This window comes from Gossypium hirsutum, chromosome A04 (genome assembly GCF_007990345.1).
Source record: "Gossypium hirsutum isolate 1008001.06 chromosome A04, Gossypium_hirsutum_v2.1, whole genome shotgun sequence".
Classification (NCBI taxonomy): Eukaryota; Viridiplantae; Streptophyta; class Magnoliopsida; order Malvales; family Malvaceae; genus Gossypium; species Gossypium hirsutum.
Genome location: NC_053427.1, coordinates 29,422,636 through 29,443,977, shown reverse-complemented (window position 1 = coordinate 29,443,977; position 21,342 = coordinate 29,422,636).

Here is a 21,342-nt window from a genome sequence, read left to right as displayed (position 1 = left end):
AACAATGTGAGACGACTGAATGCCTTAAAACATGTCCATCTTTGTTTCAAATATTTGACGAGGCAGTGGTGAGTAAATTAGATTGTTTGCATGGTAATCTGAATCTGTCCATTCACATGCGTTATACCTGTTCTGTTATGCTTATGATTGGACTACAAGCTTGTTTCCGTTGCTATTTACTATCTCATGGCTATTCTTTTCAGTGGACTCAATTGCCATTAGTCCCGTTCGATAGAGGAAAGTCGAGTTCATTTGATTTTTCAGATTCGAGGACGAATCTTTTTGAGGAAGGAGGGAATAATACGAGTCACAAAAGCCCAAATTCTTGAAGGCGAGGCCCAATAAGCAAATTCCCAGCCCAATCAAGAAATTCATCCATACTTAGTTGAAAATCAGGCCAAATTGTCAAAGTGGCCCAAGTTGTAAAGTTTTATTTTTATTTTTATTTATTTATTTATTTATTTACTTAGTTTAAATTTTTATGTCAATATTCAGTCCAAGAGTCCCAGATAAAATGACCTTTGACCGAATTTCCATATTAAAATAATTAAGAGTTTTTTTTATTTTAGTTTTCTAATTAGATTAGGACTAGTTATAAGGCCTATTTAAAGGCATGGTTGTCCACCTTGTTAAACACTTATCATTATTATTAAAATTTCAGATTTGTTGAGAGCAGAATTTTCTTTGAGTTTTCTCCAAGATTTCTCTCTTGAGTTTTCTTTAGAAGTTGTTTTAACAATCTTGTGATTGTGGGAGCCATCTTCAACCTTCTTCTTGCCATTGATATTCTTTGGAGGGGAGATTAGAGCCGTTTGAAGGGAGTTGTGAGATCTTTCGAGATTTCAAGGCTTCTTAGGACTTATCTTTTAATTTCTTACTGTCAATTCTTTCTTTATTTCTGCTTGTGTCGAATCTTGATCTAATTTATTTTCTGTTCTTATTGTGTTTTCAGCCTTTTTCTATCTTAAGGAATTAGCCCAAAAATTCCCAATTTCTAGGGTTCTTGCCGATTCATCCATACTCTTTTTGGGAGAAATTAGATTGCCGAAATTTGGGGAAAACTATCTTGGTGTTCAATTGGGCAGAACCACAATCTCCTTGAGGGTTTCAAGAACCCTAACACTTATTTCTATTCTCAATTTGATTCTTTGCTGATTTGGGGATTTTATTTCAGATCTGGAAATTCAAAGTTCTAATCTTTTAATTTTTCTGTTTCGTTTCGGATCTGATTGTTTAGGGTTTTCGTAGGAGTTTCTCGTGACTTGGTAACTCGATCTTGGTCCGTGCGCAACCCTGTATCAGATTCCCTTTTGAGTCTAGTTTCTATAGAAACAAACGACATCAGTATTGAAGCCCTGTACAGGGAGATATCCAAGTCGTAATGCGCAAAGGTCAGTGTAGTCGATCCCTGTAACATGGGAGACTTTGACTAATAAACTGTACTAATTGGACCGACCAAAAATTCTAGAAAAAAATATGTAGATGGGAATATGAGTCTAGTTTCAGGGAAAAATTACGAAACTGATTTTCAAGTTGTGAAACTCAAGATATGATTTTTAAGGTGACAGTGACGCAGTTAGCCAACTGCCTGGAAATTTTTAAAATGGACTGCGATAGTAAGCGAATTTAGTCTGTGAACCCCTCGTGTCCGACTCCGGCAATGGTCTCGGGTACGAGGTGTTACAAAGTGTGCAAGAATTGTCCGTTATGTTTCGATACATTTGTTTTCCGGCTAATTTGATGTTATTACCTTTCGATGAGTTTGATATAATTTTGGGTATGGATTGGCTAGCTTTGCACGATGTATTGTGAATTGCAATAGAAAACTATTGATTTGAGATGCAAGAATGATGAAATAGTCTGAATTGAATCTAGTGACTTAAATGGGTAGCCGGCTGTAATATCTTCGATGAAAGCTCTGAGTTTGGTGCAAAACAGTTGTGAAACCTACTTTGCTTATGTGATTGATTCAAAAGTATCTGAAAAGAAAGTTGAACCAGTGCCTGTTGTCTGTGAATTCCCTGATGTGTTTCCTGACGAGCTTTCGGGATTACCTCCGATTCAAGAAGTTGAATTAGGTATTGAGTTAATGCCGAGAACTACTCCAGTATCGATAGCACCATATCAAATGGCTCCGATAGAATTAAAAGAATTAAAGTCTCAGTTGAAAAAGTTGAGCGATAGAGGATTTGCACGATCGAGTTTCTTACCTTGGGGTGCTTCTGTTTTGTTTGTGAAAAAGAAAGATGGCATGATGAGAATGTGTATTGATTACCGCCAGTTGAACAAAGTGACTATCAAGAACAAATATCCTCTGCCCTAAATTGACGATTGGTTTGATCAGCTAAAAGGAGCTACCGTGTTTTCAAAGATAGATCTGAGATTAGGTTATTATCAGCTGTGAGTAAAAGATTCAGACATTCTAAAAACTACATTCAAAACAAGGTACAAACACTATGAGTTCTTAGTTATGCCTTTCGGACTAACGAATGCACCTGCTATTTTTATGGATTTGATGAACAGAATTTTTAGACCGTATTTAGATTGATTTTTGTCATATTCATTGATGACATTTTGATTTATTCGTGTGATGAAAATGAGTATGCTGAACATCTGAGAGTAGTGCTACAGACTTTGCGAGATAAGCAGTTGCATCCGAAGTTTAGCAAATGTGAGTTCTGGTTACGCGAAGTTGGACTTCTGGGGCATATTGTGTCAGCATCAGGTGTCCGAGTTGATTTGAACAAGATTTTAGCTATTCTGGATTGGAAACCTCTAAGAAATGTTTCTGAAGTCTGCAGTTTTCTGGGACTTGCTGGTTATTACCAAAGATTCGTAAAAGGCTTTTCTATGTTTGCAACTTCATTGAAGAAACTACTTCAGAAAGATGTGAAATTTGAATGGTCTGAAAAGTGTCGAAAAGCTTTGATCAGTTGAAGGCTCTATTGACTGAAGCTCCGATGTTAGTACAACCAAAATCAGGTAAAGAATTTGTGATCTACAGTGATGCTTCGTTGAACGGTCTGGGTTGCGTTTTGAGGCAGGAAGGCAAAGTCGTAGCCTATTCTTCGAGACAGTTAAAGTCGCATGAAAAGAACTATCCGACACACGATCTGGAATTGGAAGCTATTGTGTTTGCGTTGAAGATTTTGCGCCACTATCTGTTTGGTGATAGAGAAGATGGCTAGAGTTGCTAAAAGACTACGAGCTTGTTATTGATTATCATCTGGGAAAAGCAAATGTAGTTGCTGATACTTTGAGTCAAAAGTCACTGTTTGCATTACGTTCGATGAATACTCATTTGGTTTTGTCTGATGATGGTTCAATTTTAGCCAAATTGAAAGCGAGACCATTGTTTCTACAACAGATTATTGATGCTCAAAAAGTTGATAATAAGATAATAGCAAAGTGAGCTCAGTGTGAATTGAATTCTGATTTAGAATTTAGACTTGATGATGATGATTGTTTGAGATTCTAAGATCGGATTTGTGTTCTGAGAAATTCAGAGTTGATTCAAATGATTTTGAACGAAGCTCATAATAGTTGATATTCTGTACATCTGGGAAGTACGAAAATGTATAATGATTTGAAACACTATTACTGGTGGTCTGGAATGAGAAGAGATATCTCTGACTTTGTTTCGAAATGTTTCATCTGTCAACAAGTTAAAGCTCAACATCAAGTGCCATCTGGTTTGTTAAAGCTGATTATGATTCCAGAGTGGAAATGGGATAGAGTGATGATGAATTTTGTATCGGGTTTGCCCCTATCTCTGCAAAAGAAAGACACAATCTGGGTTGTGGTTGATAGATTGACGAAATCAGATCATTTTATTCCGGTACGATCTGATTACTCACTTGATAAATTAGCGGAGTTATACATTTATGATATTGTAAGATTGCACAGTGTGACATTGTCTATTTTGTCAAATAGAGATCCAAGATTTACTTCACGATTTTGGAAGAAATTGCAAGAGGCTTTAGATACGAAATTTCACTTCAGTACTGGTTTTCACCCGTAAACAGATGGTCAATCCGAGCTAATTATTCAGATACTCGAGGATATGTTGAGATATTGCATTCTTGAGTCTGAAGGTACATGGGAACATTATTTGCTATTGATTGAATTTTCCTATAATAACAGTTTTTAATTGAGCATTAAAATTGCACCGTACAAAGCCTTATATGGTAGAAAATGTCATACACCATTGTATTGGTCAGAGCTTAGTGAGAATAAGATACACAGGCTCGATTTGATAAAAAAGACTAAACAGAAAGTAAAAGTGATCCGAGATAGTTTAAAAACAGTTTCTGATCGTCAGAAATCTTACGCAGATTTGAAACAAAAAGATGTTGAATTTGAGATCGGTGCTAAAGTATTTTTAAAAGTATCCCCATGGAATAAAGTACTCTAATTTGGAAGAAAAGGAAAATTGAGTCTGAGATTCATCGAGCCGTATGAGATTATCGAGCGTATCAAACTAGTTGTATGTAGATTGTTGTTGCCACCGGAGTTAGAAAAGATTCACAATGTATTTCACGTATCAATGCTTCAACGATACAGATCCAATCCCTCACATGTGATTTCTCCGTCTGAGATGGAGATTCAGTCCGATATGACCTACGATGAAGAATTGATCCATATCTTAGCACGAGAGGTTAAAGAATTGAGAAATAAGAAAATTCGTTAGTAAAAATAATGTGGCATTGACACGGTATTGAAGAGGATACGTGGGAGCCCGAAGATGCTATGAGATAGCAATATCTAAATTTGTTCAATGGTAAGATTTTCGGGGATGAAAATCCCTAAGGGGGGAGAGTTGTAACAGCCCGATTTAGACCCTAGTCGGAACAGTGATTTTGAGACCACAAATTCAAGTCAAAAAAATATTTTAATAATATTTTTCGTGCTTATAATATGTGAATTAATATGTCTGAAAGTTTCGTATGAAAATTCGATCATTTGTGTGCTTAATTTGTGAAAAAGACCTAATCGCGTAAAATGTAAAAGTTGCTTGTTGTTTGTTAAAGTGCCTATTTGCTATGTCTTCTTAAATGAGAGGTCCTTATCTGCAATTAGACCATTGAAAGGGTTAATGGACATTAATGACCATTTATTATGTGTTTATTATATGATTAAATAAAGGTAAATTTTGTAAATATGTAAATAAACCTATTATAATAAAACAAAACATGTTAATGGATGAGTTATTCATCCATGGTTGCCGAAATTATCAAAGAATAAGAAGAAATAAAAGCTTTTAGGGTTCGACTAAGAGATTTGATAATTAAGGTCTGTGTTTTGATCCGTTTTTGATAATTTCTACGTTTTTGTGATCGTTGCTCTGTATTCTATCAAGCTCATGTCCCAATTTCTAATTTTATTGATGATTTTGAGTTATTCCATTGTTGATAATGTGAGCTTTATGAATTTTGATGATAGTAAATGACAAATATGTGTTAGATTATTAAGTTTTGTATTGGAATTTTTGATGAATTTGAGTATTTTGGGCTAAATTGTAAAAATGAGATTTTGAGGGGCTAAAATGTGAAATAAATAAAATATATGAGCTTATATGAACACTATGAAAATTCGGCTAAGCATAGGTATATGGAAGTTTTGTATATGTTGTGATTTTTGTGATTAGGGACTAAAGTGTTAAAATGTGAAAATGTGAGGGCTAATTTGTAAAATGCCCTAAATGTTGTTTATGGATTGATTTGAATGATTTGTTGAATAAAATATTTAAATTTGAATTTGTTTAGATCAAGAACAAAGAAAACAGAATTAGATCGGGGGAAGTCGAAAGTCGTCGAGTAGTGGACTCTGTTCGTTTGAATCCGTACGAGGTAAGTCAATATATTAATAAACGTGTTTAAGTTGATTTATTTATGTTTATATGACATTGAACTGTAATGGATGGTTATATGAGAGCTAAAAATGTGATATCTGAGAAAGTTCTGATAATGTGATGACGTCCAAAAAGCCCCGTACGAACCATAGGAATAGTTAGGATACATATGTCATGACAGAGGATCCGATATGTGTTTTCGTGTAAGACCACATCTGAGACATTGGCATCGACTTATGATTTACGTGTAAGACCATGTCTGGGACATTGACATTGTATTTGATTTAGTGTAAGACCCTGTTTGGGACAGTGGCATCGATATTTGATTACATGTAAGACCACGTCTGGGACATTGGCATTGTACGAGCTTTCTAAGCTATCTGAGTATCCTTATTGATTCTGAATGGTTCAATGGGCATTTCGAGAAATGAATGAATATGAGAATGTGTAACCAAATTTAGGTATGTTTGAAATGTACATTATGATTAAGAATGAAAGGTAAGTATATGTTTATATGTGGACATATGAAATATGTATGAATTATATGAGTATGAAATGTGTTATGTGTAAATGACTTATGAACAATTGAGTTATATGAGAATTATGGATTTGTAGTTATGTTTTTCCATGAATTACATGAATAAAATGGTTTAGAAATGTGTTATGTGATGAGTTTATTTTTATATGGCTTACTAAGCTTTTGAAAGCATAATTTGTGTGTGTTTGCATTGTTTTATAGATATCGAAGCTACTGGGAGCTCGACATGTATAGGCTAGAAGTTTGTGAATATGTTTGGTAATGTAACACCCCAAACCTGGCCCAAACGTTATGGCCGAATCCAGCGTGTCACGTTGAAGCGTTACTAAAAAACTCATATTTTATCTAAAATCTTTCTTAGCGTTAAGAGTATTTTCATTTTAAGTTAAAGTGAATGGAAGCTGTACACCAGGTAGGATATCGGAAAAGAGGAGGTGAGTCCATCGGACTGCTTAAGTACCAAGCTCCTTTCGGATCCAATCCTAGACATGCACACCACCATTGCCACACCTTAACTTAGTGTATGTTCTTAGGAAACCAATTCAATTAAGTCCAGTTTAAGGAAAAATGATTAATTTTGGAAAATGTTTCGTTGTAGAAGTTTTGCTTTGTTGTCGTGATATTTTAAAATCAATTACTGTTTTTGAAAACGCGCCCTAAAACTAATCAGTTTCAGCGATTAAGATAATATCATACCTATTTTAGTAAAACATATTAAAACCATTTAAAATCATTAAAGAGACCTTATTACAACTTAAGACCCAAATCATGAAAGTAAATGAAAACTAATTACATTATAAGAAGAAAATCAAGTTTTGCAGTACGTGTGGCCACTCCGAATCCCTCACAACTCCAAGTCCACTATGGTTGGGGGTTACCTGCATGGATAAAATTAAGGGGTGAGTTTGGGAAACTCAGTGTGTAAATTAACCCCAACCATAGTCCATATCAGTTCAAACCACAGAAACAGATTAAGTTGGGCCTTAGCCCTATACAGAATTCGGAATGAAGCCCATAAGCCCATAACAGAAACAGAACAGATATTATGTATGCAGAATATCCAACCCATATCCATCCATATACACCCCTGTGCCAACCTTACACCATGTGGGGAGACTACTCGACCCACCCATCCGTCTACACGTCACAAATATGCAGCATGTCTGCCAAAACAGATATTGTGAGAGAGTCACCAGATACAGATAATTGTGGCAGGGCCACCAGGAACAGATATTTGTGGCAGAGCCACCAGAAACAGATATTTGTGGCAGAGCCACCAGAACGCTTCCTCCATCATTATAACCCATATCCCATGCAACAGATATACATGTCATGACACACAACAAACAGAATCAGAATATCATGCATTTGAGTCAAAATCAACCCTAAGGATATAATGGTCATTTTGCACCTAGGGGTATAGTGGTAAATTTCATACTTAGGGTATTTTAGTAAATTTACCTATTTTAGGGTTTACATACATACTAAGCCATTGTCGCATCAACAAAAACACTTATCGAGTGTTCTTACCGAATTGGGCCTGTTGGCCCATTATCCCGTTTTCGGCCCGTTAAGCCCAAATGTACCGAAGTGCATGAAATTCTGCACTTTGCAATCCTATCACTTGAGATTACCAGGAATAGCAATTCAAACCATCTCATGAGCGCTCGCACGCTCGCAAGTCCCAAAATACCGACTTTTCGGCATTTCGGCTTTTCAGCTTTTGCCGATCTAGTCTATGAGTGAGTGTCATTTACACACCTGTTTGTGACAAGACGCTGATGAGTTCACACACACCAGTTGCCTACAGTCAGTTACCAATACGTTAACTATGAATCCATAACAACTTGTATACAAAACTCCTTACCCAAAAGTCGGCCATCAACACTTTAGGCACTAGAGATCCTACCTTCCCTGAATCTAGCGACTAGGTTTAGATCCAGTCGTTCCACTTGTCCAAGCCTCTAATCAGCAGCCACTAGATCACACTATCATCAAAATAAAACAATTGTCACAACCCTAAGAGCCATAAGGCCCAATCGATAGCCTCCCTAAGCCTCTAGGGGTTTCGGCTTTTCTAAAACTCAAAATAAAGAATACATTCGAAAACTTACCACCGTTCCTTCAGTCAACGATTCCACTTTAGTTCCTATTCGATTCTGATGCAGATCTAACCCCTCAAATGTTAGCAGAAATCCAATCTTTAAAGATCTAAAGATTCGGCTATGCCCCTAAAACTATGGGGTTTTTGGCTTTTTTTGAAATAGTGAAGAGAAAGATGAAATATGAGGGTTTTGCAGTGGTTTTGTCGACAGGACTTTGGGGTTCAGAGGATGAGAGAATCAGCCAAAAAGATGGAGAAGAATCAGAGGGTTTAGATAGGAGAAATCGGCACAGAAGAAAAACAGGCTTTCGGGATTTCAGCTTTTATGGCAATCGGCTATAAGGCTTAGAAACAAATGGTAAGGAAGAGGAGTTGAGTAGAATGATAGAAAGATTCGGCTATAGAGGAAAAGAAGATGAAGAGAAAATAGATGAAGAGAGGAGAAAAGAAGAAGAGAAAAGAATTGTTAGAAACGACACCTCTTACCTAAAAAGAAAAAAGAAAAAATAAATCCTAAAGGCCAAAGATATATGGCACTTATTAGCTATGGCCGAATGAGTGTATATCGGGCATAGGAATTCTTCCTAAATTCCATTTCCCCGAATTGCTCCTTGATTTTTGGCCAACTTCAATGTTTGAATTTCATTCAAACTCCTAACCGATCAGCCCACCGCTTGCACCACTTCAGCATGCTACCAAGAGACCTGATCAGACCCCAACTCTTTCCCCACGGATGCAGCAAAAATTCCCAACCTTACGTGCGCGAGATGAGGCTCAAACCCCAGACTCCGTCCGCCCTGCGCCTTCGCCGGAGCTGCTGGCCACTGCACCACGCTTCTTCCTTTACTAATATATGGTCACAATTAATTTTAACCTTTAACCCGCTTCAGTTCTGGCCCGTTTAAAAATAAAACAGAATTCGCCTTCCCCTGGAATCGAACTCATAACCTCCTGGCAGGCCTAGCACGCTGCTGCCACTGCACTGAAGCTCTTCTCAAGATATAATCTACTCATAATTAACTTTAGGACTTATCTGCAGCAGTCTCGGTTTGTTTAAAAATAAAACAAAATATCACTACTTACCAGACTCGAACCCCTAACCACATGAACACTCTTAATGCTTCCTTGCCACTTGACCACGTGCCTCGTTTGTGTCACATTTCCTCCTGAGATATTTATAAAGCCTCCTTGCTGCAATCCTTGGTTGTAAAAAAAAAACAACCACTTGCGCACGCCGTGCCTTGAACCCAGGCACCTCCCACGCCCTCCTAGCGTATAAAGCCTACTGCCCAGATTCCCTTAAGAGGCAAAATTTAAGAATTTTGGTAAAGCTATGGGCCGAGCCCTGAACCTTTTTCCCACACCATAACCTTTCGTAATTTATTTAATTGCTACATTAAACCTACATAATAATAATAATAATAATAATAATAATAACAATAACATTCAATTTATTCGGGCCGTCTTCTACCTAAACCCAGACTCAAGGCCCATTACTTCCAGGCCCAAAAATCGGGGCGTTACAGGTAATGTGTTTATCTAGACATGTGATATGGCTTGGTTTTGGTTATAATTATGAATGTCTTTTGAGCATAAACCATGTGATGCAATAATATTCATATAATGTGTTTGTGAATGGCCTATTGATAAATGGTCAATTTGGTAAGTTGGTAATGTGATTTTTATGTGGAAATGTTATAATTTTGGTATGAGATTGGATGTGAAATATTGAGATAAGGATATGTTAGAATGAATGAGTTTGCTATGTGATTTTTGGTATGTTTTGAATTGGTTAAAGAGGATGAATATTGTTGTTAATGAAATGGCATGAATGTTGTAAGTTTTGGTTGTGAATTGGTTGACAATTTGGTACAAAATGTTTTGGTTTTAATGCTTGTAGGGAGGACCCTTAAGGGGTGGCATTTTGGCCTTGTATATGGCCTATTTTTGCCCACACGGGCGTGTGTCACTATTGTGTTGCTCAATGGCCATTTCAAAATGAGCCTGTGCAGGCCACACGGTCGCACACATAGGCATGTGCCTAGCCGTGTGGCCAAGTCAGTTTCGAGCACGAGCTAGACACACGGGCGTGTGATTGGCCGTGTGACTCAAGTCAGTAGCCCCTCTAATTTTCACACGGCCTGGCATACGAGCGTGTCTTGTGGCCGTGTGGATAAGTCAATATGTATGCCCTATTTTGCTATGGCCTAGACACACAGGCGTGTCTAATGCCGTGTGAGGCACATGGCCTGTTGACATGGGCATGTGACCTTTATAACTTTGAAAAATGTTTAAGTTCTGAAAAAAATTTGTATGTGCTCGGTTTATTTTCGATCTCCTTTTAATGCTTGTTTAAGGTCTCAATGACCTAAGAAAGGGACTTAATATTGATAATTGATTATGATATGACGATGTTTAACTTTTGAATGTGAAATGTTTTTGAAATGTTCTGTTATGTCTGGTAATGCCTCTAAACCCTTGTAACAGCTCGGTTTAGACCCTAGTCGAAACAGTGGTTTTGGGACCACAAATCTGAGTCAAAAAAAAATTTAATATTATTTTCTATACTTAAAGTATATGAATTAATATGTGTAAAATTTTCGTATGAAAATTTTATCGTTTGAGTGTCGATTTGTGAAAATCGACTTAATCGCGTAAAATGTAAAAGTGGCCTTCTATTTGTTAAAGTGCTATATTGCTATGGCTTTTATTATGTAGGGGCCTTATGTTGTAATTTGACTATTGAAAATATGCATGGACGGAAATGGGCTTATGTTATACGTTTTATCATTAAAATCATTGAGGTTAGTTTTGTAATTAGTAAAAAATGTTATATAATAAATCATAACATAAAAAGAAAATAAAAACACATAAAAATGCTCATATTTTGACCGAAACTTGAGAAAGAAAAAAAAAGGGTTTAAAGCTTTCAAACATTCGGCCATGGTCCAAGCTTGATTCAAGTTTTGTTTGCTCGATTTTTGATAATTTTTACGTTTTTGAGATCGTTCTTTTAAGTACTAGTGAATTTTTGAATTTGATGATGATTTTGTGTTTTTCCATTGTTGAAAGCTTGATGATTTTTGTGTTTGATGATGAAAAATAAATGTGTTAATAGATTTTCATGTTTAATTAAATGATTTTTTTATAAAAATGAGTATTAAGGACTAAATTGAGAAATTTGTAAATTGAGGAGTCAAAATGTGAAATAAATGAAAGAAATGGGCTGTTAGGGACCTTAGTGAAATTTTTCCAAGCATGGGTGTGGCCAAATTTTGAATATTTTTGTGTTTTTTTAAATAGGGACTAAATTGTAAAAAATGTGAAATGTCAGGGGCAAAAGTGTAGTTAGCCCATACATGTGTTTTTGGATAAATTTGATTGAATATGAGATTAAATAAGTTAAATTTTTATTTAATTAGATCAAGAAATGAGGAAATCGAATTTGGATCGGGGAAAGTCGAAAATTGTCAAATAGTTGTTCCGATCTATTCGTGTTAGTACGAGGCAAGTTCATAAGTAAATAAATGTTGTTAAATTCGATTGTATATGCATTATATGTGCTGAATTGAATTATAATAAATATATGTGTATATGCCAAAATGAATTAAGCATTAGAGAAGTAGTTACGAGCTTGAACCGATCGAATTACGATGTCTGAAAGCCCCATACGAACCATAGGAATAGTTAGGATACATATGTCATGACATAGGATTTTGATATGTGTTATTGCGTAAGACACGTCTAGAACGTTGGCATTGATTTGAGATTTACGTGTGAGACCATGTCTGAGACATTGGCATCGTATATGATTTCATGTAAAACCCTGTCTGGGATAGTGGCATCGATATTTGATTACATGTAAGACCACGTCTGGGACGTTGGCATTGTACAAGCTTTGAGCTATCCAAGTATCCTTATTGATTCCAAATGGTTCAACAGGCATTCTAAAAAATGAATAACTATGTGAATGTATATTTGATTCAGGTACGTATGTTTTGTTTATGAAATTCAGAAATGAAAGGTGAGTATGTATCTAATGATTATATGTGAAATACATGACAATGAATGATTAATGTATGTAAATGAATTATGAGTAAGTGAAATAGATGTAATGTATGAGAATGATATGTGCTTTTGTGCAAGTGAATATGAACAAATGAGCTAGATGAATCAAGTATGTATGAGATTTATATGTTTATTGAGAAATGAGGTAAGTGAGGTTACTTAATGTAATCTTATGAATTTATGAGTATGATGAATGTATATGTGGTTAAGATTTGTTAAATTTAGCCTAGTTAAATTGAATTATACATATCATTGAGTTGACTTTATTTGCTTATGGCTTACTAAGCTTTTAAAGCTTACTCTGTGTGTTTTTCCTATGTTTAGAGAGTTTCGGAGACTTGCTCGAGTTGGAAGTCGTAGGAGACCTCATCACACTATCCAGTTTTTGCTTCTATAAATAAATTCTTTGAGATTTGGTTATGTGGCATGTATAGGCTAGTTTTGATATATTTGGTTTTGAAATTTATGTATATATATAGCTATGCGAAAATGGTTTGGTCATGAGGCTAATGTTGGTATATATATATATTGGTCATGTTATAAACTTAAATTGGGAGGTATATTTCATGGTAAATATGTTGTGATGATAATTATATGATTCAGCATTGAGAAATGGTAAGTATGATGTTTATTCGGCTTATTAGTTAGCTCATTTTAGAAGCATAAGAAGTGGTATAATTTGGATTTGTAATATGGTAAAATGATGATTATATTTTGGGTATTGTTGATGGTCATTTGAGTAACTATAAGTGACATATTGTTTTAATGTTAAGATATGAGATAGTATGTTTAGTTTAAAATTTGAGTGATAGAAATGTTTTTACTTATTGAGGTTAAATTTGATAACCAAATGGTTATCTATTTCAATTGTTGAACATATGAAATATGAATACATATGCCTATGACATGTTTGCTTGTAGTTCGGTTTTAAATAAAAATCAAATTGTTGGTTCAATAAGTGATTATAAAATGTGATATATATGTGGTAGTAAATTCGACTTTGGTATTTGGTTCATGTGTGTGGTTGAATATAACATGGTCAAATATGTTAATTAGCTTGCGAATTAGGTATGGTATGACTTAACATTTGTGTTAAAAAATGGTTAAATTTGATTTGTTATAATGCACATAGGGTAATAATGTTTAAAATGCTATGATTGGTAATTGTAATTAGAAATGGCTTTTGGCTTTTGTGTGTTATGCGCACGATATGATAAATTTAAAAGTATAGTTGGTTATGTTATAAAGTTATCTAATGTTTTATGTGCAAATGAATATTTAAGCCATGAGATATGGCCAAATTGATTTAACAAACGCATGTATAATGTTTATTAGATGTTATGTTTGCTATTTAGCTAATGATATGGGTTGAAACAACTTAGTATGCATTTGTACTTAGGTTTATAAAATGGCATGATCATTAATTTGCTATGAAATAGATGCATACAAATGGATGTTCTGATATATGCTTGGTATATGAAATGAAATATGTTTGGTTATGACTTGAGTAATCGAATGTTTTGGAAATGATGGCCATATGGTTTGAATTTTGTAATTATGAAATATGTTCAATTTGGTTTTGATATTTGATAGTTTGGTTCGAAATTTTTATATAGGCAAACGGAATTGAAATGGTTAAATATTGAAACATAGTTCATACAAGAGAATGTTCGATAAAGCATGAGTTGTGTGGTTGGCTTTGTGTTTTAAATATACGAATTTGATTTTATGAATAAGAGGTTGGTTTATTAATTTAATTTAGAAAAGAATTATAAAGGAGAATGCATTACTGGGTGCATGAAGTGTAAAGAATGTTAGTTCTGAACTATGTTTCGATATGTCCGATAATGGCTCTTAACCCTAGTCTGGCGATGGATACGGGTTAGGGGTGCTACAATCCTAGTTCGGCGATAGATACGGGTAAGGGGTGTTACACACACGCCCGTGTCTCTGCCCATGTGGACAAAAATAGGCCATTTACCAAGCCATTTTGCCACCCATTTTGCACATAACTATACAAGATCAGTTGGTACCATTTCAAGACACAAATATGCAGCCAAAAGTCATCAACCAATACACAATCATACTATATCCATTTCAACCATTTCAATACTCAATTCAATGTCATTTACCTATTCAAGTACCTATCAACTCAACTTGTTTTACCAGACATAATTCACATATATAATTCATATGGTTAAACCATTCCAACATGCATTATCTATAACATCCTTAACCCATATCCGTCGCTGGATTAGGGTCCGGAGGCATTACTGGACAAGAACACAACTTTGAACATTCACATAAGTCATATTCATATGCATATACGAATGTCCAATTAAATATTAATCATACTTTTATTACTACATAATATACAAATACAAATCAAATAAATTCTAATTCATTTCATTTTAATCATTAGCATACACGGCATTCATAACTTCACAAATAGTCAAATATGTTTCATTAAACAAATAAACCTTATACACATTTTAACCTTATTGAATATGAACTATTATCTAACATCAATAACGAAACTTATCAAGCTTAGTTCACAAATTAAAATCATACTCAATCCTTTATTATAGTTGACTATTTTATAACACAAGTAACGACATGAAATGCCCTTATTTCACATGCCAAAAATGCATATACGCAACTAGTCTTTTTATTACCAATTCGGACATTTAAACATTACATAAAATGCATATAATATTGAATATCACTTGTCTAATACATATTATACCTTAGTTAGCTTATAACCATTATTTATCTTGTGGCCGAAGCATACAAACCAACCTCCACAACATTACATATCTTGGAGACACTTCCTATATAAGTCCAAATCAAAGTAAAATATATATACTCAACCATAAGCATTATAATCAATCGTATTCATTATCTCATTTTAACAAGCATATCAACAAACTTCACACATATTTTAATATATAAATACCATAGTCGAATCAACTAATATACTTATGAACATGTATATTTATTCGTACCATGACCGATATATCATATACTTAGATATAAAGATGCAATAGTCAAATCATCAATCAATTAATTCAAAACATAAATTCAACATCAGACTGAATATACTTGACAACCAAATTTAACCATTACTATCATCATAAATCATAACCAAATCATTTTAACTATGAGGGACACAAGAACATAATTCATACCATATGTATACAATGTCCGACCCTTTCAAACCATATCCAAATCATCAAGTAATTCCAATGTACAGGCACATATCACATATACTTCTATCCATAGATAACTTTAGTCGAACCATTCACATGCACTTCCTAAGTCATCAACCATTTTTAAAGCATATAGTACCTAACAAAAATATTATACATTCATAGTACATAACCTCATGACTAAGATGAACATAAAGCATACTTAGCATAACTGAAGTCAAATATAAAAGATTAGCCATTTTCACATGGCTTAGATTACACATCACCAAAATCCAACATTTCAAAATGTAACCTAGCCTATACATGCCATAGGTCCAAATATTCAGCTTATAAAATATCGAAGACAATCAATAGTGTGATAGACTTGGCTGACGATCCCCGAGCTCATAACTCGAATCCAAAATCTATAAAACAGAAACACGCATATACACAGAGTAAGCTTTTATAGGTTAGTAAGTCATAAGCAAAAAAACAAACTAATGATTTTATCAGCTCAATTAAACTAAACCATAATATGTTATCGTTACCACATTTAGTCCCAAACTACCAAGTCTCATAAATAATACATTTTCATACTCAAACATCACATTGGCTGAATACTCATATAATCAAAATAATTAATTATCATTCAACCTTCAAGCCAAAATGTCAGTATATAACCGAATATACATACACTTATATACATAAGCTCAAAAATCATAATATAACATCATGTACATGTACTATCTATATGGCCGAATATACATGGTCTTGTATACACATATTCAAAAACTAATTCCATAATATTCATATAATTCATTCATAAGACCGAATACATATATCATAATCACATATATCCTTTATTTGCATCACACATGATTTGTAACAAATAATCAAGTTACTTACTTACCTTATTTTAGGTAGGTAACAAACTAATTCATACCTGGTCATATCAACTCATTTTACACTTTTGATCACAACTTATCGATGCCCGATGAACCATTCGGAATTGGATAGGACACTCAGATAATCACACATATCGTACAATGCCAACGTCCCAGACGTGGTCTTACATGTAATCACACATCGATGCCATTGTCCCAGACAGGGTCTTACTCGCACACATATATCAAAATCACATAACGATGCCATGGTCTTACTCGCACATCACATATCGGAATCCTATGTCATGACATATGTATCCTAACTATTCCTACGGTTCATACAGGGCTTTTGGACGTCGTAACTCAGTTGAAATGAATACATGAACATGGTAGCCAAGCTTATACACATTCGACAATAGAATATATATATTCTCATATTTCAATTCAGCATTATAATTTGCATTTAATTAAAATTTAGTACGTCTATTTGCTTATAAACTAACCTCAGACGATGTAAACCGGAACAGGATGACTAGTCGACAACTTTCATTTTCCCCCAATCCAAATTCGATTTCTTTGGTTCTTGATCTAAACATATTCAAACATATTTTCATTTAATTTAGTCCAAAAACACATAAATGGGAAAATTACCATTTTACCCCTTACATTTATACTTTTTATAATTTAGTCTCTATTGCACAAAACACAAAATATGGAAAGTTTCAACACACCCATGTTAGGCTGAATCTTACCCATATTCATAGAATTCTATATATTTCATTTATTTCACATTTTAGTCCCTCAAATTATTATTTTTTCAATTTAGTCCTAATTACTCAAAATCACCAAAAACTCTGATACAAAACATTGTAATCCAAAACATATCTTTCATATTTCATCATCAAACGAAAAAAATCACGAGCTTTCAACAATGGCATAACTCAAAATATTCACCAAAATCAAAAATTCAAGCATGGGTTTGTAGTATTCGAAGCAACGATCTCAAAAACGTATAAATTATCAAAAACTGAGCTAAACACATACCTTAATCAAGCTTGAGAAGTAGTCGAACCCTAACTTCTTTTCTTTTTCTTTCTTGTTTAAATTTCGTTCAAGAGGAAAATATAATGAATATGGCTTTAGTTTATGTTTTATTATAATAAATGTTAACATATAACTTAATTACTTATTTATCTTTTATAATAAATTATCAAACAATTATAAACAAGGGCACAACCGTCCATCACCCATGACTATGGTTTATTTACAACATAAATACTTCAATTTAAAAAGCCACTAGAAATTCTGCCCTTATGCTTTACACTATCAAGTTTTCAATTTACGCGATTAAGTCCTATTATTTAATTAGGCACTCAAACGATAAAATTAAATCACAAAAACTACACAGATATAAACTCACACATAATAAACACAGAAAATAATTTTAAAATATTTTTCTGACTTGGATTCATGGTTTCGAAACCACTGTTTCGACTGGGGTCTAAATCAGGTAGTTACATTATCAATTCAACTTCATTCACTCAATATAGGTCAATTACCTAAATCAAAACAAAGCCATTTACGCAACTCAATACGTTAATAAATTCATTATCACAAGCCAACTCAAATGGCCTAGAAACACATGTTCATCAAACATACTCAAAATGACTCAAGCCTATACATGCCATATACCATATATACATAACTTCAAAAGTACCAAAATAGATGTTCGATAGTGCGATGAAGTCTTTGACGATCCCCTAATCTGAGCTAGCTTCGATATCACTATAAAACACGGGAAAATACACAAAGTAAGCTACCAAGATTAGTATGCTCGTATGATATAAACTTAACAAATCACAAATACAACATTCATCAATCTAAACATATTATCATGTACTTTATGATTACTAACAAACCTTTCACCTGCTTATTCATAAGCTTATATACAAACTTTAAAACTTCTTCAATTTTAAGCTCATAATATACATGTACATATCTGTACCGATCCATAACAAGTTCATACATACACAGAATGCTATTGAATACTCAATGCCTCGCACACAAAGTGCCATACTCGATATCTCGCACACTAAGTGCCACACTCGATATCTCGTACACTAAGTGTCGTACATAGCCGAAGCTATCTCAAATCGCACACTAAGTGCCATATATAGCCAAAGCTATGTCGAACTGCACACTAAGTGCCACAAATAGCTGATTCATCGTCGAACATAATTGTAGTCCCGTATATACAATTTATGCAATATCAAAGCACTACAAGCATAATATTTACAATGCTTAATACATACGAACTTACCTCGAATGCTAAAATAGCGAATCGAGTCGATTAGTCGATAACTTTATCTTTTCCCCAATCCAAGTTCGTATTCCACTTTTCTTGATCTAATTATATTCAAAATTAACTTATTCAACCATCTATTCATTCAGTTTAGTCAAAAATATACTTTAAAACACATTTACACTTTTGTCCCACGAATTTTACATTTTTCACATTTTAGTCCTTATTTCACAAAATCACAAATTAATGAAATTCAAGACTAACCCATGCTAGTCGAATTATCATAGTGCCCCTAGCAGCTCATAATTTTCATTTATTCAAACTTTTAAACTTTACATTTCACATTTTCTCAATTTAACCCCTTTTGGAATTTTTGTAAAAAATCACTTTACAAAAACTATTAGTCTAACATTAAACCTTCCAAATCTATCATTAATCATCAAATTACTCAAACATTCAACAATGGAAACATGTTAAATCTTTAAAATTTCAAAATCTAGGGTACGGGCGAGCTAGAATACGAAGCAACAATCTCAAAAAGCTTACAAATCATTAAAAATCAACAAAAATGGACTTACATGCTTGAGATTAGTGTAGCTGAATGTTAAAGCTCCTTCAATGGAGTTTTCCACCCTTATTTTCGGTAGAAAGATGAACAAAACAAAGTGATTCTTTTGTTTTCTATATTTTATTATCTTTTATTTATAAATTACCATATTAAGCTTAATTAAAAACCACCAAATTTCATGATATTATGCCCATTATTGTCAAATCAATTTAATTATGGTCTAATTAAAACATAAGGATGCCTACTTTAATGATCCATAGCTATTTAATACCTTTAAGTAATAGAACTCAAGTTTTACGCTTTACGCGATTTAGTCCTTTTTACTGAATTAACCATTCAAACAGTAAAATTTCTTTACGAATCTTTCACACATACATACTATCATGCTATAAAAAATTAAAATAATATTAAAATAATTTTTTAAACCTCGAATTTGTGGTTCCAAAACTACTATTCTGATTTAGCCAAAACCGAACTGTTACACAATAGGTGCTGAATTTAAATGGCCATCCTAGGTGCTATATAAAATGTGTAAAAGGTCCTTTGTGAGGTTACCATACTTTTGAATTAAAATTTATCTTTTTGAGATTTCCACTCTAAGGTTCTTAACTAAACTTAATTCAAACTTATCAAACTTTCATGAGTTTGTGGCGTTCACCAATTGTCTTATCATCCAGTAATCCATCCTGGGGTGTGCCGACTTCTATTATACCAAGGTTTGAGTATTTGTCAAGTTTAAGTGGGTTGAATTCTCTTATAAATTTAGTTCCTTAAAGCATTCAAGTGCTTCGGGTCAAGGTTTCTACCCTTTGTTTAACCATTCAAGATGATCCTTCTAATTCAAGCAATTTTTCGAACAATCCAAGTCCGAGAAATCACATCATATCTAGCATTTGCCAAATATGAGAAATTTACATGTCAAGTATAAAGGTTCTTTGGAGCCTATTCTATTCTCCAAGTTGGGTGTACTCCTAATTTATATAATGGTTGTTTGGGATTACTTGGAATGATTTAAAATGTATCATCCATCAGAATAAGTTGTGATCTGGGCCAATTAAGACATAATCTAATTGGTACATTTGAAAACTATCAATTTACTACGAGAATTCGCCAAAGGTATAATCCACATAAAGTTCATCTTAAGAATCCGCTAATATGAGTGTCCGCTAAAAGAAATCTCTATAAGTATACTATTCTAGAGTATGTAACACCCCTTACTCGTATCCAAGGCCGGAACAGAGTACGAGGCATTACCAGACTTAACAATACACAGACGAAAATGAGGCCATAAAATTTCATTTAATTCAAAACTTTTCGAACACATGCATAACAAACAAAGATAACTATATCATCACATCAAAACGTAGGACATGGCACGATTAATTAAACTTATAAACCACAATGGATAAGGACCACATCTCATGATCATATACGATAACTCAATGCAGACTGATACGTAAGGTCAAAATAATAATAAAAATACATATCACAAACCAACTTCCTATACATGTCACTCACTTGATATTTCTAATATTTGAATTAATTTTCCCAAAAATGATAGTTTGATAGTTTGATTTTACCTCCGACGATCTCCAACCCTGAGCCGACCTGCCAATACTAAAGAAATGGAGAGGATGGGTAAGCTTTACGCTTAGTAAGTTCATATGAAAATAATAAGCAATTACTAACATGTTTTTCAAGATAAAACATTACAATTGTACAATTACACATATTCAGGTTAAGATGTGTTATCGAGTTACAGTTACTAAATCATTCATATCTGAAGCTACAAAACTCCAAATTTATTTTTGTTAATTTTCCTTGAAACTAGATTCGTAT